This window comes from Hemitrygon akajei, chromosome 3 (assembly GCF_048418815.1).
Source record: "Hemitrygon akajei chromosome 3, sHemAka1.3, whole genome shotgun sequence".
Taxonomy (NCBI): domain Eukaryota; kingdom Metazoa; phylum Chordata; class Chondrichthyes; order Myliobatiformes; family Dasyatidae; genus Hemitrygon; species Hemitrygon akajei.
Genome location: NC_133126.1, coordinates 180,422,825 through 180,449,665, shown reverse-complemented (window position 1 = coordinate 180,449,665; position 26,841 = coordinate 180,422,825). Strand labels below are relative to the sequence as shown.

Here is a 26,841-nt window from a genome sequence, read left to right as displayed (position 1 = left end):
GGTCCTGAATGGAAATCGCAGTTATAACTAAGGGCGTGAGTTAACGAGAAAAGTCAAATATTAAAACATACGAACATATAATGCACTCGAAGAGCCCTTTAAATTGCTGCTCGCGCCTTGGCCAAAGAGCGTGCAATAAGCCCAGAAGCAAGTGAAGCGCTGCAGTAGGCCTGAGTCAGCCGAGTCTCTGCATCCTGGGCTGGTCAAGAGAACAAGGTGCAGATACCTGCTTCGGTGATATTTCCATGCCTCAAAAGGAGTTCTGGCACGTCGATCGTTCGGGCCAGCAACCACCAGCGGCGGCGGGGTGCAGGAGTGACTCCAGAGACAAGGAGCTGCCGCCCTCACCTCCTCTTCCCCCAGGCCCGCGCCTTCCTCGCGTGGTGCCTCCTGTACCCAGGCTGAGTACGAGCAGCGCCGATCTCCTCCCCCTCAACCCAGAGCACGGAGACGGGTGCAGCCGACCTCGGCAGTACCCCAAGTCCCCTTTCCCGGCCCCACCTGTAACCCGTACCTGGCAAGAACCGCACACACTGTCGATCCCGAAGCACGGTGCTGTTTTGTCCGCCATCTTCTTCCCTCACGGGTTAATCGAGCACAGAGCGAGCACAGGCATCGATGGCGCGGGAGGGGGAGGGGCGACGCGACGGACTGCTCACGTGACGTCGCCCCAGACTCAGTGCTGTGGCTCGGGGAGAGCGGCGCTAGCGGAGTCGAGGTTGGAAATCTAACACAAAAACGGTAAATCCGAGCAGGTCAGCTAGCAATCATGGAAATCCATGACCCTGGAATTTTACTAAAACACCGTGAATGGGGTCTGACGTAAATTCTGGGTTCGAGTCTTATTCTGGTATCCAGGCTTGCAGTATGGAGAGAATGGTTTTCTGTCAGAAGTGTTACCCTTTTGATAATAAACTGACCAATTCCTCAAATGAGCATAAAAAAAATCTCCTGCGCTAATTTGAGGAAGAACAGGATAATTGTTCCCCTGTGTCCTCAATGTTTATTCTTCAATTAACATTACAAATGGAGATTTAAATATCAATTGCGCTGTAAAACAAATTGTTCATTATCAAAGGGTGTTGTTTGTGGGAGCTTGCAGTGTGAAAGTCGCCTTCATTATAAATGTAAACAGTCCAAAGTACTATTTTACTGTAACACTCGCTCATTGCAATATCCCGTTAGCGCTATATAGATTTGACAACGTGGAATTGTCATTTTTCAAAATAAGGACACCTGTAACTTTGAACTGAAAATGTGCTTGAACGTTTGTAATTTCAAAGTCAAAGTTGAATTTATTGTCTTATGCAGAAGTATGCACAGATGCAATGAAAATGTATTTGCAGCAGCATCATGTAAGCAGCATTCGCAAGAAAAATATAAATTTATACACTTAAATAAGAGAGAACACAAAACCAAAGAAAATCCATTGTAGTGCAAAGTGAAAAGAAATTGGTCATAGTTTTACCATTTGGTTCAAGAACTGAAGGATTGAAGTAGCTGAATTTGGTGGTGTGGAACTTCACAATTCTGTTCCTTGAAAAACAACATTGAACACTGTGGGAAAAATAAAGAAAAAAAATCAGCTGATTTTATCTTCCCTCTCTTCCTGACAATGAAATATTTCAAGTGCCGTTCAGCATCTCCACATATAATAGTTCAGAATTTCATTAAGAGTAAGTGTGGGACCCTAAATCCATAATATTTCATACCATTTATTTTAAAATACCAGCATTTTATCTTACCTTACTGGAACATGCTATATCAGAAAATGCTCAGTTTTTATGTACTGTATTTCTATATTTTATGTCTCTGATCTTCTGCGGTATCCCTTTATTGATTCCTGATGCTTTTTCAGCTGGTGTAATCATTCAACCTCTCCTGACCTCTATCCCATCACTATCCATGCCTTTTGTTCTTTCCTCCATTTTTCTCTTTCTCCATCACTTAAAACTTGTTTTTATCTGATTGTCGCACCTGACATTTAGAAACATAGAAATATATTTAAACTCCATTAAAAATAACATAATTTCAAAAGTCCTCAAAACAGTAGAAAATAAATTTGATAGCTACACCCCACAGGTTGTCATGCGTGTCCCAAACTAATCATAGAGAACTATAGATTCATACAGCAACGAAGCATGATCTTTAGCCAACGACTTCCATGCCAACCTTTTAACCCATCTACACTAATCCCATTTACCCAAGGGTGGATGATATCCTTCCTCACATTGCCTATTTAAATGTCTGGCTAAATAAGTCTTAAGCATTGTTGCATCAAAATTCCACCACCTACTTTGGCAGAACATTCCAGATATCAACCACTTTTTGTGTAAAAGAAACATTTGACCCTCAGATCTTCATTGAAACCCATTCTCTGACCTTAAACCTGTACCCACTTCATTTTAATACCATTACCCTGGGAAAAGAATTTTGACATTCTACATTCAGAAACATTCAATAATATTCAAAATCTATTAAAATGAAACAATCAATGAATATTGAAAGTTATTAAATATTCAAAGGAAAATATACAAAAGGAACACCACGAACAAAATGCAGTATTATTGAAGCACGGAATTAAATCCAATTAATTAAAAATTACATAAATCGCTTAATTTGCTCTGTCATAGGATCTGTGGACAACTTCCCAAGATGATGTGCTGGGAAATTGGCATAACTTAGCATTCTATCACTGGACTTAGAACTCATCCTGAAGAAAACCACAAGTTCAGGGCTTCTATGTCCAAAACTCGGCAGCATTTATCGGCACAATTCAACTTTGTCGTTCCTCCATCAAAGGAGCTCTACTTGGAAATCAAGGAATTACTGAAGGCTGGATTTATTGCACATCCCTACTCACACTTCTGCTTCTCGTTAAGGTGCTCACACCTTGCTCTTGGCTAAGGAGTTCTGAGATTTAGACCCTCCGAAGATGAGTTGGTATACAAGTCAATGCATTGTGTAGTGAGAACAGCAATATATTTTCAAATCAGGACTGTATGTGATTTAGAGGGAAGTGTAAATGTAGCGGAATGTTTCTATGTGCCTGTTGCCCTTATTTAGCTGGATGCTGGTGCTAATTGGGAGGTACCATTGGGGCAGCTGAAATGAGTTACTGTGGTGCATTTTGTAGGTGGTTCACACCATTGTCATAGTGTTGGAGGGAATAATATTTAAGTTGAAGAACCATCCCCTTGTATGATCCCCTCTGATGTTTGTTGTCATCCCTCTCAGCAATAACTATATCCTTTTGGATATTGCTGGGATATGATGACCTATCTGGGCACAGCAGCGACAACCAGGCAAGTGGCATTGTGGCCATCTCTGACACTAAGCAAGGAAGGGTAAAGTCAGGCAGAGCAATAGTGATGGAAACTCAGTAGTTAGGGGGAGAGACAGGAGATTCTGTGGCCACAAAAGAGACACCAGTACGGTGTGTTGCCTCCTGGGTGCTAAGGTCCAGGAGTCTCAGAGCAGCTGAATGAGGTTCTCAAGTGGGAGAGTAAGCAGACTGAGGTCATGGTGCACATTGACACCGATAACATAGGTAGAAAGGGGGAAAAAATCATGTGCAGTGAGTATAGGGAGTTGGGGAAGAGGCTGAAGAGTAGGGCCTCCAAGCTGGCAATCTCTGGATTACTTCCAATGTTTAAGATGATAGTATAGATGAATGAGTGACTGAGGAAATGGTACAGGGACAGGCTTTCAGATGTCTGGATCATTGGGATCTTTTCTGGGGAAGGTATGACCTGTACAAAAAGGACAGGTTACACCTGAACCCAAGGGCGACCAATATCCAGGTTTGCTAGTGCTGTTGGAGAGGGTTTAAGCTAATTTGGCAAGGAAATGGGAATTCGAGTAATAGGGCCAAGGGTGGGACAGTTGGTAGACAAGTCAATGCATTGTGTAGTGAGATTGTGAGGAAAAACATGCAGATGATAAAATTCCAGTCAGTGGGATGAGTTGAACTGGAACGTGAGGGCAAAATCGAAAAGGGTGAAGAATAGTTGACTGGGTGTTTAAATGCATGCAGAATACAGAATAAGGTAGATCATCTAGTTGCACAGTTAGATAGTGGCAAGTACGACATTGTGGGCATCACTGAGTCATGGCTGAAAGAAGATCATAGTTGTGAGCTTAACATCGAAGGATAAACATTGATTTGAAAGGACAGACAGGTAGGCAGAGGGTTTGGGGTGGCTCCATTGGTAAAAAGCAAGAAATCAAATCTATAGAAAGAGGTGACATAGAATTGGAAGATGTAGAATCATTATGGATAGAGCTAAGAAACTGCAAGAGTGAAAAGACCTTGAATGGAGTATATATAGAGGCTTCTGAATAGTGGCCAAAATGTGTGATATAAATTACAATGGCAGATTAAAAAAAGGCATGCAGAAAGGGCAATGTTATGATAGTCATGGGGGAATTTCAATACGCAGGTAGATTGGAAAAATCAAGTTAGTGCTGGATCCCAAGAGAGAAAATTTGTAGAGTGCCTACAAAATGGCTTTTTAGAGTAGCTTGTGGTTGAGGCTACGAGGGGTAAGGCAATTCTGAATTGGGTGTTGTTCAGTGAATCAGATTTGACTAAGGAGCTTAAACTAAAAGAACTCTTCGGAGGACGTGATCATACATTGATAGAATTTACCCTGCAGTTTGAGAGGAATAAAGTGAGATGTATCAGTATTACATTGGAGTGGGAGGAATTGCAGAGGCATAGGAGAGGAGCTGGCCAACGTTGATTGGTAAGAGACACTATCAGGATGATGGCAGAACAGCTGTGGCCGGTGTTTCTGGGGGCAATTCAAAAGGTGCAGGATAGATACATCCCAAAGATGAAGAAGTATTCGAAAGGGAGGATGGAGCAACTGTGGTTGACAAGGAAAAGAGAAAGGCAACATAAAAGCAAAAAAGAGAGAATATAATAGAACAATAATTAGCGGGAAGTTAGGGAATTGGGAAGCTTTAAAAAAAAGAAGGCAACAAAAAAAAGCGAAAAGGAAAAAAGAAATATGAAAGTAAGCTATTTAGTAATATAAACAAGGATACCTGAAGTTATTTTTTCAGATATATACAGAGTAAGAGAGGCGAGAATAGATATCAGACCCTGGAGTGGTAGTAATGAGGGACAAAGAAATGACAAACTTAAGTATTTTGCCTTAGTCTTCACTGTGCAAGACATGAGCAGTATAGAAACATTGAAAACCTACAGCACAATACAGGCCTTTCGGCCCACAAAGTTGTGCTGAACAAGTATGCCAGAAATTTGAGAATGTTACTAAGGAGAATGTGCTTGGGAAGCTGAAAGATCTGAAGGTAGATGGATGACACCTCAGGGTTCTGAAGGAGGTAGGTAAAGAGCTTGTGGAGGCATTAGTGATGATCTTTCAAGGATCGCTATGAGGACTGGAAAACTGCAAATGTCACTCCACTCCTTAAGAAGGGAGGGAGGCAGAAGAAAGTAAATTATAACCTGATTTCAGTGGTTGGGAAAATTTTGTAGTCCATTATTAAGGATGAGATTTTGGGGTACTTGCAGGTACATGATAAAGTAGGCCGAAGTCAGCATGGTTTCTGTAAGGGGAAATCTTACCTGACAAATTAGTTGGAATAGTTTGAGGAAATGACAGGCAGGATAGACAACTGAGAGTCAGTGGATGTTGTTTACATGGATTCTCAGAAGGCTTTTAGCAAGGTGCCGCACCTGAGGCTGCTTAACAAGATAAGAATGCATGTGCTGTGAGGATTACATTCCTTGACTTCTCTAGTGCCTTTAACACCATCCAGCCCAAGATCTTAAGGCACAAACTAACGGAGATGGGAGTAGACTCTCACATGGTGGATTGGATAGTGGACTACTTGACAGATAGACCTCAGTATGTGCGGTTGGGAGACTGTAGGTCTGACACGGTGGTCAGCAGCACAGGAGCGCCGCAGGGAACCGTACTCTCTCCGGTCCTGTTCACCCTGTACACATCAGACTTCAAATATAACTCGGAGTCCTGCCATGTGCAGAAGTTCGCAGATGACACGGCCATAGTGGGATGTGTCAGGAATGGACAGGAGGAGGAGTATAGGAAACTGATACAGGACTTTGTGATATGGTGCAACTCAAACTACCTGTGTCTCAATATCACCAAGACCAAGGAGATGGTGGTGGACTTTAGGAGATCTAGGCCTCATATGGAGCCAGTGATCATTAATGGAGAGCGTGTGGAGCAGGTTAAGACCTACAAGTATCTAGGAGTACAGTTAGACGAGAAGCTAGACTGGACTGCCAACACAGATGCCTTGTGCAGGAAGGCACAGAGTCGACTGTACTTCCTTAGAAGGTTGGCGTCATTCAATGTCTGTAGTGAGATGCTGAAGATGTTCTATAGGTCAGTTGTGGAGAGCGCCCTCTTCTTTATGGTGGCGTGTTGGGGAGGAAGCATTAAGAAGAGGGACGCCTCACGTCTTAATAAGCTGGTAAGGAAGGCGGGCTCTGTCGTGGGCAAAGTACTGGAGAGTTTAACATCGGTAGCTGAGCGAAGGGCGCTGAGTAGGCTACGGTCAATTATGGATAACTCTGAACATCCTCTACATAGCACCATCCAGAGACAGAGAAGCAGTTTCAGCGACAGGTTACTATCGATGCAATGCTCCTCAGACAGGATGAAGAGGTCAATACTCCCCAATGCCATTAGGCTTTACAATTCTACCGCCAGGACTTAAGAACTTTTTAAAAGCTATTATTAATGCTTTTTGAGATAGTGATTTAGATACATATCATATTTTTTACTGAGTTAAGTATTGTATGTAATTAGTTTTGCTACAACAAGTGTATGGGACATTGGAAAAAAGTTGAATTTCCCCATGGGGATGAATAAAGTATCTATCTATCTATCTATCTATCTAATCCGGCTGCAGCTCCTTGAAGACCGTGTTAGGGATCTGGAGCAGAAACTGGATGACCTTCGGCTTGTACAGGAGAGTGAGGAGGTAATTGATCAAAGTTACAGGGAGGTAGCCACCCCAAAGTTGCAGGAGGCGAGTAGCTGGGTGACCGTCAGGAGAAGTGGAAATAGGCAGTTAGAGCAGAGCACCCCTGTGGCCATTCCTTTCAAAAAAAAGAATACCGCTTTGGATATTTTTGTGGGGGATGACCTCCTGGGAAAATGCCACAGCGACCGGGTTACAGGCACCGAGCATGGGTCCGTGGTGCAGAAGGGAAAGAGAAGGAAGAAGGGAACGTTAGTGATAGGGGACTCGATAATGAGGGGAACAGACAGGAGATTCTGTGGACGTAAACTAGACACCTGGATGGTATGTTCCCTCCCAGGCGCTAGGGTTAGGGATTTCTCATACCCAGTTCACAACATTTTGGAGAGGGAAGGGGAGCAGCCAGATGTCTTGGTACATATGGTACCAATGACATAAGAAGGAAAAGCAATGAGGTCCTGAAAAGAGAAATTAGAGTGCTAGGTAGAAAGCTGAGAAGCAGGACCTTCCACGAAGTAATTTCTGGATTGCTGCCTGTGCCACGCACCAGTGAGGAGAAAAACAGGATGATTTGGCAGATTAATGTGTGGTTGAGAAGCCGCTGCAGGAGGCAGGGCTTCAGGTTCTTGGAAAATTGGGATCTCTTTTGATGGTATTGGAGTATAAAAGTTGCATTGTTTGCTGTGTAACCAAAACTATGTAGTCAACTTTGAAACTTGCTATTTGCTATGCATGTATCCAAAATGAAATCTTAAGAATGTAGAAGACAATGGTGTGTTAATAAGAGGAAGCTAAGAGATGTAGATTTTGTAGTCTGAGTTTGCTATTTGCTATGCATGTACCCAATTTAGTAGGAGAATGAAATCTTAAGAATGTAGAAGACATTGGTGTGTTAATGAGAGGTAGCTAAGAGATGTAGATTAGAACATGATTAAGTCAATGGGTAGAAACAATAGTGGCGGATGTACTTGTGATACGCAACTATAGATAGATAGATAGATACTTTATTCATCCCCATGGGGAAATTCAACTTTTTTCCAATGTCCCATACACTTGTTGTAGCAAAACTAATTACATACAATACTTAACTCAGTAAAAAATATGATATGCATCTAAATCACTATCTCAAAAAGCATTAATAATAGCTTTTAAAAAGTTCTTTAAGTCCTGGCGGTAGAATTGTAAAGCCTAATGGCATTGGGGAGTATTGGGGAGACCGATTGCATATGCTAATGCAACTAAACCAGGAGATTGCTATAAAAAATGCTATGTCCAAGGATCGGTGGGCAATTGGTGACTAGCTCAATGACTGTCTCAGCTTTGATTTGCAAATTTAAGTTTAATACTTCTTGAAGAATCTTCTGTGTCTCCTGGTCGTTTGTGGGGCACGAGAAACCATGACAAAATTGGCGACCGCGGCAGGACCGGAAAGAGACCCGCGGAAAGGAAATGGCAGATTGGGGATGCTTCCCAGTCCTCTAGGGACCCCCACAAGGCTAACAGAATTAAGGGTGCACCCAAACAAAAGGTAAGCGCTTTTTGCGACAATTTGGACTAAGAATTCTGTTGGCTTTGGGGAGGTCTTGGAGTCTCAGAAGTGTGGAACCACTGCCAAAGGGCCTCTCCAGTCCAAAGAATCTGGCAGAATTGGGGGTTAACAGGAGGCTCAGAGGATTGATCAAGAACACTGCAGTGAGGGTAAGTACAAATAAGTTAATAAGAAGTTAAGTTAAGAAAAATTCCACATGGTGTTGGTAAGTCCCTGTGGATACCGCTTCGTATGAAATGAAGGTCTGAACGGGCAGGGAAAGGGAAATAGAGAAAATCCTCGTGGATACCGCCTTAAGAGATAAGGGTCTGAATAGACGAGGTGCAAAGAGAAAGTTCTGTGGATACCGCTCTGAATAGAGGTCTGTACGGGCAGAACAGAATAAGAAACAAGGACAGTCCAATATATAGTTTAAAGCGCTGGTAGATAGATAGATGGATAGATAGATACTTTATTCATCCCCATTGGGAAATTCAACTTTTTTTCCAATGTCCCATACACTTGTTGTAGCAAAACTAATAACATACAATACTTAACTCAGTAAAAAAAAATATGATATGCATCTAAATCACTATCTCAAAAAGCATTAATAATAGCTTTTAAAAAGTTCTTAAGTCCTGGCGGTTGAATTGTAAAGCCTAATGGCATTGGGGAGTATTGACCTCTTCATCCTGTCTGAGGAGCATTGCATCGATAGTAACCTGTCGATAGACTAGGCATAGAATTAGAGTAAATAATATTATCCAGTAAACGAACTGTGAATCTCTGAAATACCTTAAAAAGAGAGAACAACATGTCAGGTAAAGGAACGGCAGTAGAGATTCTGAGCAAAAAATCCCAGTAAATAAATATGAGATCACAAAAACTTCAGAAAAATGGGAAAAGAGAACCAAAAACCTGGTCACAAAATGGCCAAGAGAAGGAACGTTTGATGTAAGCTTGTGCGAAGAAATGGAGGCACTAATTAAAAATTACAAACCAAAAGATAAATCTAAGAAAAGAAGGCAAAAAAGAGAATGAGAAAAGGAAGTGCTAAAACTCTTCAGAACGGAGGGAGAAAGGCTGAGGAGGACAGGTAGAATATTGATTACAAATGAGGAAGACACTAAGGTGCTGGAGAAACAGCCTGTTAGAGAGAGAGGAAGGTACAGTGAGAAGCTGGCTTCAGCTCCGCACCCGGATGTGAAAGAAACAGAAAAGCCCCCTCCCTATAATGAGGAAGGAACCCCTAAGCAGTGCCCCCTGCTGACGGGAACAGTAAACATGCAGGGAGAAGTACAAGTTTGGGATAATGAGGAGGAAAAAAGACAATACGAGAAGGAAAAAACGGCGATATGGAAGGAGATACAAGCAGAAAGGATAAAGGTGGAACAGGCAAAGAGAGAAATGAAAGAAGAGATTGAACAGATGAAATACTTGAGAGAGGAAAAGGAGTATGAGGAGTATCGGTTATACCATAGAAATAAACAGACTAGAAAAGAAAGTGGCTCATCAGGGCAGGAAGAGATGAGGTATTCAAGAGGAAGTGGAAAAAAGATAGGAGATGAGAGTCTTGAAGAAACACAAGAGAGAAGGGAATCAAGCATGAGTAAGGATCATGAGAAGTCCCTGCCACAGGTGCACAGACACGGACAGGAAGAAAGAGAAGGTGACTCATTGGAGGAGCAAGAGTTAAGTGGAGAGAGAGAGGTTGCGAGAATCTGTGGGGAAGAGGTAGGAGGCAGAAGCCTAGAAGAGCAGAAGGAGGCGGTAGGGGAGCGACTTGCAGAAGTAGAGAGAGAGCCAGATAAGTTACTGAGAGCGGATTGCCAGAGGAGATGCGAAAAATACTCCAGGGGCCAACCAAGTATTGAATCAAGACAGAAAGGAAGGACTCCACAGGGAGATTGAGGGAAGAAGAGGACCCCGGAGACATTTGTGTGGGAGGCAGTAAAGACATACCCTGAGACAGATGGGGAGTCAAGTGAGGAGGAGAGCCAGGGCAGGTGGGAAGGAGGAAGAATGATGCCGTTGTTAGTAAAAGGATCAGGACAAGTGCAGTATATCCCTTGGGGATCCCAGGACCTAGAAGGGCTGAAAAACACTCTGCCCAATCTACATGAAGGAGCAGGGAAATGGATTAGAGCCTTTGAAGAAGAAACGGCGGGACGATTATTGGCTCTGGGAGATTTGAAGGCACTATTGATAAGGTTGATGGGAACCTCCAAATTTAACGAACTAATGGAAATGGCTGGCATAGTAAACTTGAACGACCCAAGAACTGATGGAGACGGGTTTGACAGAGTGAGGCAGAGGGTATGGCAGCCCCTCAGGAAGCTTTATCCACCCAAAGTGGACCCCAAAGCCTTAAAGGGGGATCCACTGGGAGACACAGAAAACCCAGCAGCCTACGTAGAAAACCAATTGAAAAGGTGAAGACTGGAGACTGAGCAAGAGGTGGAAAATAGCTTATTTATCACCACACTGTTCCGACATAGCATCTTGGATGCAATGCCTCCGCAAGTAAAATCCAAACTGGAGGAAGTGGTTGGGCTGACGTCAATGACCCCACAAGAATTTAGAGACCACGTAGTCCATGCGGTTGAGAAATACCAGAAAGACAAACGAAGGTTGGCTGAGCAGCAGGAAGAGGTGCAAAGAAAGTTAATACAAATGCAGCTCGAAGAACTCAAAAAGAAGGAAAAAGAAAAAAACAAAAAGATGCTGCCAGCAACCACCGGTTCGAGTACAGCCATCGAACTGGACAAAGCACTGCTATATGGAGGAACCGATCATACTGTAAGACAAGGGCCGGAAAACCCCATGCCAATAATCGTCTTTGGAGGAGCATTCCCACAAATGCCCTATCAGGAACAGACTAAATTCAAACAGCCCAGACAGGACTGGAAGTCCCAAGGAGGGGGACAGAGGAGCTACGGGCAGAGGGGACCAGTGAGGAAACAGGGGGAAAGAGAGGTAGAGAGATTGTGCTGGGGATGTAATCAGCCAGGTCACATGAGAAGAGATTGTCTGTTTACACCATGGCCTGTCACACACCAGCAGGAACCGATGATAAGGGAACTAAAGTTTAGCCAAGGACCAGCCCCCACAGGCCCAAGCGGACCTGTGAACCCTTATGCAAGGTATTAGGGGTGCCCCGAGAATTCGAGTGGGAAGGGACATTACCCAATGATAACAAGGGAGGCAGACGAGGAACCCATTGTTCAGGTTATGTTAGAAGGGCAACTGACACCAATGATGATAGACACTGGAGCCACGTATACTTGTGTACAGCCACAGTATGCCCTTCACCTTCCCATGTCAGGAAAGTTTATTAAGACAGTAGGGTTCTCGGGGAAAACACAGTTGACACAGTGCATGGCTCCAGTGCGGTTGAAAATGGGAAATAAAGGAATTCTTTTGCCGGTGCTAGTATTTAAAGGAACTCCAATTAATTTGTTAGGCAGAGATGCCTTATTGAAACTGGAATTAAAATTAGAATGCACCAGAAATGGGCTGAGTGTGGAAAGAGCAGGGGCTCAATTGATAGTGCGAGAAGACAAGAAGGCTAATGTCTTTTGGATAGGGGACATCGCAGATCTGATTCAGGAAACCTGGGAAAAATGGAAAAAGGGCGTGCAGGCTATATTACCCAGGGCTGTAATGCCCAAATCTGAGCTACATTGTACAGTGATTTTTGACGAGACTCAGAACAGGGAGTTAGAGGAGAGATGGCACCTGGAGGCATGTACCCAACAGCACCTGGAAGGGGAGGCTGTGATAATTTGAAAGCAAGGGGCAGCTTTACAAGTTAAGTGGAACACCTTTTTAGAAAAATGGTACAGGATACCGGAGGCTGCACCCCACGTAACGTTGTTGGTAAACAAGGGATATCAGTCTAAAGACTTAGGACCCTTGGTTAAGAGTGCTGAAACCGTAACAGTGTGGAGGAAAATCAGGCCAGAGGTGTGGATATCAGAAGACAACAATTGCATTAAAATAATGGTAAGTGTAGATATGGTAGGGACAGTGAGAGAGGTCGAAATAACTCCCCAACCACACCTGCCCTTGCTGGGAAAGGAAAGAGGCCAGCAGAAAGATAGAAGGTTAGATGAGTTGCCGTCTATTCTGTGGTCACAGCATGACACGGACGTAGGGAAAATAAAAACAGCTAGTCCGGTGGAAATAAGGCTGAAAAGGGGAGCAATTCCACCCAGGAGACCACAATACCCTCTAAGACCAGAAGCAGAAGAGGGAATAGCATCAACAGTGCAGGGGTTGCTTGAAATAGGAGTGCTTAAAAGAACAAACAGTCCATGCAATACCCCGTTGCTGCCAGTCTTAAAAGCAGATAAATCTAAGTGGAGATTGGTGCATGATTTGCGAGCGGTAAATGATGTGGTAGAGGACTGACCAGCGGTAGTCCCCAACCCACACACGCTTTTGACTAATGTTCCACCAGAAGCAAGTTACTTTTCAGTGATTGATTTGTGTTCGGCTTTCTTCAGCATTCCTCTAGCCGACCAGTGTCAGTATCTGTTTGCATTTACTTACAGAGGTGCTCAGTATACCTATACCAGAATGCCGCAAGGTTTTAAACATTCACCACACATTTTTAATCAGGTGTTGAAGGCAGACCTAGAGGGCATGCCATTGGAAAGTACATTGTTACAGTATGTGGATGACCTGTTGATTAGCTCCCACAGCGAGGAACAGTGTGAGCAGGACACTATAACTCTGTTAGAGAAGCTGGCGCACGGAGGACATAAAGTATCCAAAAAGAAACTGCAATTTTGCACGCAGCAAGTGGAGTACTTAGGCAGGGTAATATCCAAGGGAGTGAAGGCGATAGCACCAGATCAGATTGAGGCAATAACTAAGGCCCCCAAACCCCAGACTGTAGGGCAGATGATGACATTTTTAGGAATGGCAAGGTACAGCTCAGATTGGATAGGAGAATATGCTGAGATTGTGGCACCTTTGAGAAAGATAATGAAAGAAGCAGGACATACAAATTTGAAGAACGGCTTACAGTGGAATGGAGAGGCGGAGATAGCTTTCAATACTATTAAGCAGGAATTGCAGTCAGCACCAGCATTAGCTTTGCCTGACTACCAGAAGGTTTTTCATTTGTATGTATCCAACAGACAGGAGGGTTATGTCACAGCGGTTCTAACACAGGAGACAGGCACAGGAAAATCAAAGCAGCCGATAGCATACTACAGTACGAGACTAGATGAGGTGGCTCAGGGGTATCCATCCTGTTATCAGGGATTGGCGGCGCTGTACTATGCATATGAAAAGGCATCATCTGTAACCCTGGGCTATCCTGTGACTCTGTACACACACCACAAAGTAGCAGAATTGCTGAAAAGAGGGAAATTTGTGCTGACGCCAACCAGGATAGCAGCATATCAGATGTTATTGACATTTCCTGACAACTATACAGAGATGCACTACCAGTAATATAGCCGATTTTGTCCCTTTGGGCTATGAAGGAGAACCCCATGATTGTGTAGGGAAGACGATGGCATTTACCAAATTGAGAGCAGATTTACGGTCAGAACCACTAGAGGATGCAGATAAAAAGGTTCTGTTCGTAGATGGCTCTTGTTATAGGGATTATGATGGAAATCATGCAGGGTTCTCAGTAGTGCAGCAGGATCAGTTGAGCTATAAGATTATTAGGATGGATTCCTGTCCCCAACCGTGTTCCGCCCAACTAACGGAAATCAAAGCCCTGACAGCTGCGTGTGAAATGATGGAAGGTGAGAAAGTAGACATCTATACTGATTCGGCATATGCTCATGGAGTATGCCATTTGTTCGGCGCAGTGTGGAAACAGAGAGGTTTTTAAAAAAGCAGTGGAGATCCCATACAACATTGTCAGCAAATTCTAGACTTAACAAAAGCCATGATGAAACCTAAAGCATTGGCTATAGTAAAATGCCAGGCACATAAAAAGGGAAATGATGTAATAACAAAGGGAAATCAAGCTGCGGACGAGGCAGCCAGCAAAGCGTCTGGATGTACATCAGCTGTCATTGCCCCCCAGGTAAGCCTAGCTCCAGAACCTGTGGTAGAGGACCTAATTGAAATACAAGGTAAGGCAACTTTGGCAGAACAGACAATGTGGAGACGAAGGGGGGCCAAGCAGAACCCGGAAGGCTTGTGGAGCATGGAAGACGGTTTGTTGGTAGCGCCCCCCTGCCTCTACTGACGATTCTGATTTCAGAAGCGCATGGGATTGACCATTGTGCAAGGGGGGAAGTGATAAAGAAAATAAAGAAGGATGGTTTTTGGTCACCTTATTTACAGGCTTCAGTGGACTATGTCTTGTCACAGTGCGAGGTATGCGGACAGAATGCAGGGTCCGGACATCAGTTATTTGACTGGTTAGAAAGTAGACTCGGAGGATGGGGAGCATGGCTGACTAAAATGGCAATAACTGTCAGTATTGTATTGTTGAGCTGTGCGCTTGTGCTGTGCTGTTTTCTTCCTTGTCTCAAGTCTCTTATAGTGCGTGCTGCAACCAAACAATTTCCGATGCTCGTGGCAATTACTGAAGCAAGCTTAGTGGAGAAAGAAACACCAAAAATGTATCGTTACAGCCTACAACACCTGCAGGATGAACAAGAGCAAAACGACAGTGTGGGAGTAGATTGTAAGGGTTTCTGAGTTTTTTTCCCTGTCTCAGGTACAAAGGGACAGGTTTTTGGCTCAGCGGCCCAGGGTAACAGGAAGAGAATACTTTGAGGTCTTGGCACAGAAAATTATAGTTTAACCCGAGATTTGGGAATAAGTGCTTGAGTTTATTGGGGCTTTTGTGCGCGGACTCTTAGTCTTCTTTCTCTGTGTGAGACCTTATGGGTCTCAAAGGGGGGATATATTGGAGTATAAAAGTTGCATTGTTTGCTGTGTAACCAAAACTATGTAGTCAGCTTTGAAACTTGCTATTTGCTATGCATGTATCCAAAATGAAATCTTAAGAATGTAGAAGACAATGGTGTGTTAATAAGAGGAAGCTAAGAGATGTAGATTATGTAGTCTGAGTTTGCTATTTGCTATGCATGTACCCAATTTAGTAGGAGAATGAAATCTTAAGAATGTAGAAGACAATGGTGTGTTAATGAGAGGTAGCTAAGAGATGTAGATTAGAACATGATTAAGTCAATGGGTAGAAACAATAGTGGCGGATGTACTTGTGATACGCAACTATAGACCGATTGCATATGCTAATGCAACTAAACCAGGAGATTGCTATAAAAAATGCTATGTCCAAGGATCAGTGGGCAATCAGCGACTAGCTCAATGACTGTCTCAGCTTTGATTTGCAAATTTAAGTTTAATACTTCTTGAAGAATCTTCTGCGTCTCCTGGTCGTTTGTGGGGCACGAGAAACCACGACAATGGCAGGTATGACCTGTACAAAAGTGATGGGTTGCACCTGAACCCAAAGGGTCCAATATTCTCATAGGCAGGTTTGTTAAGGCTGGAGAGGGTTTAAACTAACTTGGCAGAGGGGTGGGAACCGGAGTGAAGGAACTCAGGAAAGGACAGATGGTGTTGTGGTTTCTCTTGCCCCACAAACGACCAGGAGACGCAGAAGATTCTTCAAGAAGTATTAAACTTTAATTTGCAAATCAAAGCTGAGACAGTCATTGAGCTAGTCGCCGATTGCCCACCGATCCTTGTACATAGCATTTTTTATAGCAATCTCCTGGTTTAGTTGCATTAGCATATCCAATCGGTCTATAGATGCGTATCACAAGTACATCCGCCACTATTGTTTCTACCTATTGACTTAATCATGTTCTAATCTACATCTCTTAGCTACCTCTCATTAACACACCATTGTCTTCTACATTCTTAAGATTTCATTCTCCTACTAAATTGGATACATGCATAGCAAATAGTAAGCTCAAAGCTGACTACATAGTTTTGGTTACACAAACTAAATTGGATACATGCATAGCAAATAGCAAACTCAGACTACATAATCTACATCTCTTAGCTACCTCATTAACACACCATTGTCTTCTACATTCTTAAGATTTCATTCTCCTACTAAATTGGATACATGCATAGTAGCAAATAGCAAGTTCAAAGCTGACTACATAGTTTTGGTTACACAGCAAACAATGCAACTTTTATACTCCAATAATGGTAAAGAAGTGAAGATATCATGCAGTCAGATTGTCAGGGAGGGCAGGCAGGCAGGTGATGGAACTTAGTTGCAGCCAACAAGCTGAGTATCAAATCATTAGAGATGCAGAGTCAGAAAGGATAGCAAATACGATACTCAAGGTGTTGTATCTAAATGCATGTAGTATAAGAAATAAGATGGATGATCTTGTTGCAATATTACAGACTGTCAGGTATGATGTTGTGGCCATCACTGAATCACGGCTGAAGGATGGTTGCAGTTGGTTTTGTCGTGGTTTTTCGTGTCCCACAAACGACCAGGAGACGCAGAAGATTCTTCAAAAAGTATTAAACTTTAATTTGCAAATCAAAGCTGAGACAGTCATTGAGCTAGTCGCCGATTGCCCACCGATCCTTGTACATAGCATTTTTTATAGCAATCTCCTGGTTTAGTTGCATTAGCATATCCAATCGTATCACAAGTACATCCGCCACCATTGTTTCTACCCATTGACTTAATCATGTTCTAATCTACATCTCTTAGCTACCTCTCATTAACACCCCATTATCTTCTACATTCTTAAGATTTCATTCTCCTACTAAATTGGATACATGCATAGCAATAGCAAGCTCAAAGCTGACTACATAGTTTTGGTTACACAGCAAACAATGCAACTTTTATACTCCCAATATTGGGAGCTAAATGTCCAAGGTTACACATTGTATCAGAGGGATAGGAAGGTAGGCAGAGGGTGTGGTGTGGTTCTACTGGCATCATATCAGTGGAAAGTTGTGACATAGAATCGGAAGGTGTTGAATCATGGGATGAGTTAAGAAACTGCAAGGGAAAAAGGACATTGATTGCAGTTATATACAGGCCTCCCAACAGTGGATGGGAGGTGGACCACAGATTACAACAGGAAATAGAAAAGGCGTGTCAAAAGGACAATGTTATGGTAGTCATGGGAGATTTTAACATGCAGGACGATTGGGAAAATCAGGTTGGTAATGGATCTCAAGAGAGTGAGTTTGCTGAATGCCTAAGAGATAGCTTTTTAGAGCAGTTTGTCATTGAGCCTACTAGGGGATCAGCTATACTGGATTGGATGTTATGTAATGAACCGGAGGTGATTAGAGAGCTTAAGCTAAAAGAAACCTTTGGAACCAGTGATCACACTATGATTGAGTTGCACTTGAAATTTGATAGGGAGCAAGTAAAGTCTGATGTAGCAGTATTTCAGTGGAGTAAGGGAAATTACAGTGGTTTGAGAGAGGAGTTGGCCAAAGTAAATTGGAAGGAGCTGCTGGCAGGGATGTCAGCAGAGCAGCAATGGTGTGTGTTTCTGGGAAAAATGAGGAAGGTGCAGGACATATGTATTCCAAAAATGAAGAAATACTCAAATGGTAATATAGTACAATCGTGGCTAACAAGGGATGTCAAAGCTATTGTAGGAGCGAAAGAGGGGGCATACAGCAAAGCAAAAATTAGTGGGAAGATAGAAGATTGGTAAGTTTTTAAAAACCTACAGAGAACAACTAAAAAATCATTAGAAGGGAAAGGATGAAATATGAAAACAAGCTAGCAAATAATATCAAAGTGGATAGTAAAAGTTTTTTCAAGTATGTTAAAAGAGAAATCAGGGTGGATATAGGACCACTAGAAAATGAGACAGGAGAAATAATAATGCGGGACAAGAAGATGACTGCTGAACTAAATGAGTATGTTGCGTCACTCTTCACTGTGGAAGACACTAGCAGTATGTCTGATGTTGTTGTGTGTGAAGGAAGAGAATTGGGTGCAGTTACTGTTACAAGAGAGAAGGTGCTCAAAAAATTGAACGACCTAAAGGTACATAAGTCACCCGGACCAGATGAACTGCACCTTAGGGTTCTGAAAGAGGTAGCATTAGAGATTGTGGTGGAATTATAAATGATCTTTCAAAAATGATTGGACTCTGGCATGGTGCCAGAGGACTGGAAAATCACAAATGTTACACCACTTTTTAAGAAAGGAGGAAATTATAGACCAGTTAGCCTGACCTCAGTGGTTGAGAAGATTTTGGAGTCAATTGTTTAAGGAGTACTTGGTAACACAGGACAAGATAGTACAAAGTCAGCATGGTTTACTTCAGGGAAAATTCTGTCTGATGAAACTGTTGGAATTCTTTGAGAAGATTACAAGTAGGATTGATAAAGGGGATGCAGTGGATGTTGTATATTTGGACTTTCAGAAGGCCTTTGACAAAGTGCCACACATGAAGCTTACTAAGTTAAGAGCCCATGGTCTTGCAGGAAAGTTACTAACATGTTTAAAGCATTGGCTGATTGGTACGAGGTGGCGAGTGGGAATAAAAGGATCTTTTACTGGTTGGCTGCCAGTGACTAGCAGTGTTAGGACCGCTTCTTTTTATGCTGTATATCAATGTTTTAGATGATGAAATAGAGATGGCTTTGTTGCCAAGTTTGTAGATGATACAAAGATTATTCAAGAGGCAGGTAGTGTTGAGGAAACAGGTAGGATGCAGAAGGACTTAGACTGATTAGGAGAATGGCAAGAAAGTGGCAAATGAAATACAATGTTGGAAAATGCATGGTCATGCACTTTGGTGGTAGAAATAAATGTGCAGACTATTTTCTAAACAGGGAAAAACCCAGGAATCTGAGATGCAGATGACTTGGGAGTCCTTGTGCAGAACACCCTAAAGGTTAACTTGCAGGTTGAGTCGGTGGTGAGGAAGGCAAATGCCATGTTAGCATTCATTTCAAGAGGTCTAGAATACAAGAGCAAGGATGTGATGCTGAGGCTTTGTAAGTCACTGGTGAGGCCTCAACTTGAGTATTGGGAACTGTTTTGTGCCCCTCATCTTAGAAAAGATGTGCTGGCATTGGAGATGGTCCAGAGGAGGTTCACAAGTATGATTCCAGGAATGAAAGGGTTATCATACAAGGAACGTTTGATAACTCTGGGTCTGTACTCGCTGGAACCCGGAAGGACATGGAGGATCTCATTGAAACCTTTTGAATGTTGAAAGGCCTAGACAGAGTAGATGTGGAAAGGATGTTTCCCATGGTGGGAGAGTCGAGGGTAAGAGGGCACACCCTCAGGATAGAATGGCGCCCTTTCAAAACAGAGATGCAGCAAAATTTCTTTAGGCAGAAGGTTGGTGAACTTGGGGTTTTATTGCCACAGGTGGCTGTGGAGGCCAGGTCATTGGGTGCATTTAGGGCAGAGATTGATAGGTTCTTGATTGGACATGGTATCAAAGGTTATGGGGAGAAAGCCAGGAACTGGGGTTGAGGAGGAGATTGAAAAAAAAGATCAGCCATGTTTGAATGGCGGAGCAGACTCGATGGGCCAGATGGCCCAATTCTGCTGCTATGTATCATGGTCTTATTTGAACAGATTGGCAGCATGGGCAAAGAACTGGCAGGTGGAATACAATGGTGGTAAGTGTATTGCCATGCACTTGGGTAGAAGGAATAAAGGCATACATCATTTTCTAACTGGGGAGAAAATTCAAAAATCAGAGGTGCAAAGGAACTTGGGAGTCCTTGTGCAGGATTCCCGAAAGGGTAACTTGCAGGTTGACTTGGTGGTAAGGAAGGCAAATGCAATGTTAGCAAAAATTTAGAGAGGACTAGATTATAAGAGCAAGGATGTAATGCTGAGGCTTTTTAAGGCATTGGTCAGACCGCGCTTGGAGTATTGTGAGCAGTTTTGGACCCTTTTCTAAGAAAAGACATGCTGGCATTGGAAAGTGTTAACATATGAGGAGTGTTTGATGCTTTGGGCCTGTAGTTTTTGCTGGAGTTTAGAGCAATGAAGGGAGATGTCACTGAAACTATAAAATATTCAAAGGTCTAGAAAGCGTGGATGTGGGGAAGATGTTTCCTACAATGTGTGGTGCGGGACCGGAGGTCACAGCCTCAGATTAGAGGGATATCCCTTTAGAACAGAAATGAGGAGGAATTTCTTTAGCCAGAGGGTGGTGAATCTGTGGAATTTATTGCCAAAGATGGCTGCAGAGACCAGATCATTGGGTGTTTTAAAAGCAAAGGTTGATTGGTTCTTGATTAGTTAGTGTGTCAAAGTTATGGGGAAAAGGCAGGAGAATGGTGTTGAGATGGATAATAAATCAACCATGATGGGATGGCAGAGCAGACTCAAAGGGTACAATGGCATAATTCTGCTCCTACAGTATGTCTTGTGATCTGAATGTAATGTCAGTCAAACAGCCTGCAGAATGTTGAGTTTCCTGAGTTGTTGGGACTGCACCCATCCAGGGAATATGGAGAGTCTCATTACATAATTTTAAGGTGATTGGAGGAAAATATGGGGGGGGTTGTCAAAGTTTTTTTTTACACACAGAGATTGGTGGGTTTATGGGACACACTTTGATAGGCGGATGGTAGAAACATTTAGGACTCTGTCAGAGGAAAGGGTTAGATGGATCTGAGAGCCGATTGAAAGATTGTCACAATATGGTGGGCTAAGGGGCCTTTCTTGTGCTGTAATATTCTATATTCTATGTAAATGCCTGGCTTGTATTGATAGAGAAGCACTGGGGTGTTAGAAGGTGAATCTTTCACCTTAAGATAATCAGCCTTTGACCTGCTCTTATAGTATTTATGTGGCTACTTTAGTGAAATATCTGCTGGGTGGTGATCCTATTGTAGTTGATGGTGGGAAATTCAGTCATACTTGAGAAATGATCAGATATGTGGCTGCCAGGTAAAGTTTGGTCAAATGTGATATCCATCAACTTTAAAACATTGCAGATACACAGTCATGGGGTCATTCTAGAACACCACAGGTACTGCTATTAACATGTACTGTGTAGGAGTGAAATAGTCTTATCTCACATTGTAGTCAATTAAGGTGAATACTTTGTTGCAGCTCCAGCCACATTATCTTGTTAACACTATAAGGGGCAGTGGGGAAGAGTTGGAAGTTCCTGCAGTCAGGCAAATGTTGCTGTCTTCATGGTCAACATTAGCAGGACATTCCATTGTGAATGGGAAGAGTACAGAGAAGAGATGGCATAGAGGAAGTTGTGATGAACAACTTGCAGACATGGGGGTGAGGAACTAAAGACCTTGTTTAATAAAAGTGCCTTATTCTCAGCTCCAGCTCCAAAGCACAGTGTCAGTATTCCAGTCACATTCCAACCCCCCCCCCCCCCCCACAACTTGCTCATTTACTTCCACCAACACTCACATTGTCTCACACACACCAATGCATTACTGATGAAGGGTCTCGGCCCGAAACATCAACAGTGCTTCTCCTTATAGATGCTGCCTGGCCTGCTGTGTTCCACCAGCATTTTGTGTGTGTTGAATGCATTACATATACCTTGGGTATCAAGCCTCCTTTCTAACTAATTTCAGAAGCAATTGACCAGCCAACATCACTTCACCTTTCCTTTTCACATTCAAATGGTAGAAAAAGACCATGGAAAACGAAGATGAAAATCTGATGCATTTAGCATTTGGGCACCAAAGAAGATTAGTGAGCTCAGTGATAAGATAAGAATGCACGTTATGAGTTATGATATGGATAGCAGGATTTTGGATGATTTTAAGTTTAAAGAGAGTAGAATATGGATGACCAGCCAGCTGTACATTGGATTAGTAAAATTTAGACATAGATCACGGTAGTACAGCTTAGAATGTTTCGCAGTTCAGTTCCAGTGCCAGCTGTAAACACACATTCTCCCCGTGAGTGCATGTGTTTCCTCTGGGTACTCCAGTTTCCTTCACTTTCCAAAGTTCAAAGTAAATGTATTAATGAAATACATATATACAACCCTGAAATTCTTCATTGAGATATAAATCCATAAGAGAATAATAACTGGGATAGAATCAATGAAAGAGCTGTGCAAATACAAAAAGAAAGAATAATAACCAGTAAATAAGCAATAACTATCGAGTGCGTAAGATGACAAGTCCTTGAAAGGTGAGTCCATTGGTTGTGGAACTTTTCAGTGATGGGTGAGTGAAGTTTTCCCCTCTGGTTCGATAGCCTGATGATTGAGGGGTAATAGCTGTTTCTGAACCTGGTGGTGTGGATCAGAAGACTCCTGTACATTCTTCTTGATGGCAGCAGCAGGAAGAGAGTATGGGCTCACAAAGTACACTGCAGATGCTGTGGTCAAATCAACACGTACAAACAAGCTGGATGAACTCAGCAGGTCGGGCAGCATCCATTGAAAGGAGCAGTCAATGGACTCAGTCCTGACGAAGGGTCTCGGCCCGAAACGTTGACTGCTCCTTTCAATGGATGCTGCCCGACCTGCTGAGTTCATCCAGCTTGTTTGTACGTAGAGAGTATGGGCTGGTTGGTGGGAGTCTTGATGCCACTTTCCTGCGACAACACTCCATGTAGATGTTCTCAGTGGTGGGGAGGGCGTTACCTATAATGGACTGGGCCACATCCATTACTTTTTAAGACATACAAAAAAGCTGGACGAACTCAGCAGGTTGGGCAACATCCGTTGAAAGAAGCAGTCAACATTTCGGGTCGAGACCCTTCGTCAGGATTAAAGAAGGAGGGGGCAGGGGCCCTATAAAGAAGGTGGGGAGAGGGTGGAAAACCAATCAGAAGAAAGATTAAGGGGTGGGGGAAGGGAAGCATATACCATCTGGGTAGTCTCCAGCCCCTTGGTATGAACATCGAATTCTCCAACTTCCGGTAATTCTCTCCCTCTCCCTTCCCCATCCCACCTCTACTCTGTCTCCTCTTCTAGCTGCCTATTACCTCTACTGCCTTCTACTACTCATAGTGCTTTGCCCTTAGGTTCTTTCTTCACCTCTCCTGCCTATCCCCTCCCTGCTTCCCCTCCCCCACCCCTTGATCTTTCCTCTGATTGGTTTTCCACCCTCTCCTCACCTTCTTTATAGGGCCCCTGCCCCCTCCTTCTTTAGTCCTGACGAAGGGTCTCGACCCGAAACGTTGACTGCTTCTTTCAACGGATGCTACCCGACCTGCTGAGTTCATCCAGCTTTTTTGTATGTCTTGATTTGACCACAGCATCTGCAGTGCACTTTGTGTTTTCCATTACTTTTTGTAGGATTTTCCATTCAGTGGCATTGGTGCTTCCAAACCCGGTCGTGATGCAACCAGTGACTATATTCTCCACTGCACATTTATAGAAGTTTGCTGAAGTTTTAGATGTTATGCCAAACCTTCACAATCTAATAAGAAGTAGAGGCACTGCCGTGGTTTCTTTGTAATTGCACTTACGTGCGGGGCCCAGGACAGGTCCTCCAAAATAATAACACTAAGGAATTTAAAGTTGCTGACCCACTCCACCTCTGATCTTCCTGTGAGGATTGTCTCATGGACCTCTGGTTTCCTCCTCCTGAAGTCAATAATCAGCTTCTTGGTATTGCTAACATTGAGTGAGAGGTTGTTTTTCTGGTACTACCCAGCAAGATTTTCAATCACACTCCTATATGCTGATTCAGTCTACAACAGTGGTGTCATCAGCAAACCTGAATAATACATTGCAGTTGTGCTTAGCCACACAGACATGTGTAAGGTGAGTACAGCCGAGGGCTAAGCACAAAGCCTTGTGATGCAACTCTGCTGATGTAGACCGTGGAGGAGATGTTGCCAATCCAAAATGACTGGGGTTTGGAAGTGAAGAAGTCAGAGATCCAATTGCACAAGGAGGTATTGAGGCCGAGGTCTTGAAGCTTATTGATTAGTTTTGAGCTGCAGTCAATAAAAAAGCATCCTGATAGATGCACCTCTGCCGAGATGCAACATGGAGAGCATCATAGGAAGTCATCCCTGCTTGAGGCCATCAAACTTTACAACTCCTCCCTCGGAGTGTCAGACACCCTGAGCCAATAGGCTGGCCCTGGCCTTATTTCCACTTGGCATAATTTACTCATTATTTAATTATTTATGGTTTTATATTGCTATATTTCTACACTATTCTTGGTTGGTGTGACTGTAATGAAACCCAATTTCCCTCGGAATCAATAAAGTATGTCTGTCTGTCTGTCTATCTGCAGTGGACCTGTTGCTCCAGTAGGCAAATTGGAGTGGATCCAAATCGCTTCTCAGGCAGGAGTTGATATGGTTCATCACCAATCTGTCAACACACTTCATCACTGTGAATGTAAGTGGTACTGAATGATAATCATTGAGGCAGGTTACTACGTTTGGTTAGTAGGACGTACCTGTTAATTGGTCATTGTAAACTGTCCTGTGATTAGGCTGGTGTTCAATAGATGAGTTGCTGGGTGGCCTGGAAGGGCCTGCTCTGCGCTATGTCTCTACATAAATAAATACTTTTTTGCAAATAGGTAGTGAAATGGTATTGTTTTTCCGGGTGAAACAGTGAGGCTGAAAACCTATTAGTCACACAGCTCCAGCGACCTAGGCACGATTCTGCTCTCTGGATTGGTCAGTGTGGAGTTTGCACATTCTTGCTGACACTTCATGGTTTTCCCCTCAGTGCTCTGGTTTACTCTCGCATCGCCAAGTCGTGCTGGTTACTGATACTCCCCATACGCGTATGTGGGCAATGGGAAAATCTTGGGGTGGGCCAGAATTCATAGATAAGTGTAAAACGATGTGTCACAGGGAAATTGGTGGGACAATGGAATTGCTGGGATAATAGGATTGCTCCGAGAGCCTCCAGAGCCAAACAATGTTCATGTCTGTTATTAGGAAATGTAAAAGTACAACTATTAAATAATATGATGAAACTTAACGGTAAAGTTTCAAGATATTTAGTTCATGACCATAAGACCACAGACATAGGAGCAGAATTAGTCTATTTGGCCCATCGAGTCTGCTCCGCCATTCAACCATGGCTGATCCTTTTTTTCCCTCCTCAGCCCCACTCCCCGGCCTTCTCCCCATATCCTTTGATGCCGTGTCCAATCAAGAACCTATCAAGCTCTGCCTTAAATACACCCAAAAACCTGGCCTCTGCAGTTGCCTGTGGTAATAAATTCCACAGGTTCACCACCCTCTGGCTACAGAAATTTCTCCACATCACCATTTTAAATGGACACCCCTCTATCCTGAGGCTGTGCCTTCTTGCCCTAGACTCCCCCACCATGGGAAACTCTGTCTAGGCATTTGAAAGATTTCAATGAGATCTCACCTCATCCTTCTAAATTCTAGTGAGTGCAGACCCAGAGCTATCAAACATTCTTCATATAATCACCCTTTCATTTCCGGAATCGTCCTCATGAAGCTCCTCTGAACACTCTCCGATGCCAGCACATCTTTACTAAGGCGAGGAGCCCAAAACTGTTCACAATACTCAAAGTGAGGCCACACCAGTGCCTTATAAAGCCTCAGTATCACATCCTTGTTCTTGTATTCTAGACCTCTTGGAAATGAATGCTAACATGGCATATACCTTCCTCACCACCGACTCAACCTGCAAGTTAACCTTTAGGGTGTTCTGCACAAGGACACCCATTTGCTTCTCAGATTTCTGGATTTTCTCCCCATTTAGGAAATAGTCCGCACATTTATTTTTTCTACCAAAGTGCATGACCGTGCATTTTCCAACATTGTATTTCATTTCCCACTCTCTTGCCCATTCTCCTAATCGGTCTAAGTCTTAATACGCTTGGCAGAGGTTGGAGCTCGGAGAAGCTGTTCTGGAGGGGATGGTCGTCGGCTCGGAGGTTCAACGGACTCAGGTTGCTTTCGGTGTGTGCTGCGTCTACGAGGCTGAGTCGGGCAGCGCCTTGGAAGTCCATAGCAGGGGTACTCCCTTCTGCCGCCGGCGTGGGATGGCGAGTCTGTCGGGACCCTGGGGACTTGTGGAAACTGTGGTGATTTCTTTTGAACTTACAGTCCTTTAACATCTTGGACTATTTTCACTGTGCCCATGGTCTGGTTTTTTTTTAATCAATTATGGTATTGTTTGGACTGTTGTAACTATATGTTGTAATTATGTGGTTTTGTGCAGGTCTTGTAGCTTTAGTTTTTGGTTTTGTTTTTGTCTAGTGAATTTGGAGCTCCTTTCCGGGGAACGCGCTAGACGGTAGCGCGATATTAATACGCAGTAGCCTCTCCGGACTCTGGATTGGGGATTGCCAAACATTACGTGGATTTTCTGGTGTAGTCTGTTTTGTCATATGCTTTTGTGATACCATTCTGGGGGAACGTTGTCTCATTTTTTAACTGCATTGCATTTGTGGTTTCT

General features: G+C 43.3%; 1 protein-coding gene and 1 long non-coding RNA gene across 6 annotated transcripts in view; one reads left to right on the top strand and one right to left on the bottom strand.

Moving 5' to 3' along the window:
• u2surp (U2 snRNP-associated SURP domain containing) overlaps positions 1-641 on the bottom strand; it is a 99,739-nt gene extending 99,098 nt beyond the window's left edge. For 3 of the 5 annotated variants that reach the window (XM_073041513.1, XM_073041512.1, XM_073041514.1), the window contains exon 1: positions 515-641. The gene's annotated coding sequence lies outside the window, so the exon portion shown is untranslated. The remainder of the gene's footprint in view (positions 1-514) is intronic. The other 2 variants (XM_073041510.1, XM_073041511.1) reach the window with 2 other exon arrangements.
• On the top strand, positions 614-26,841 carry LOC140725699 (uncharacterized). Its single transcript, XR_012098419.1, has 4 exons — positions 614-741; positions 2,634-2,882; positions 24,680-24,786; positions 26,643-26,841. It is a non-coding gene; the product is annotated as an uncharacterized lncRNA (long non-coding RNA).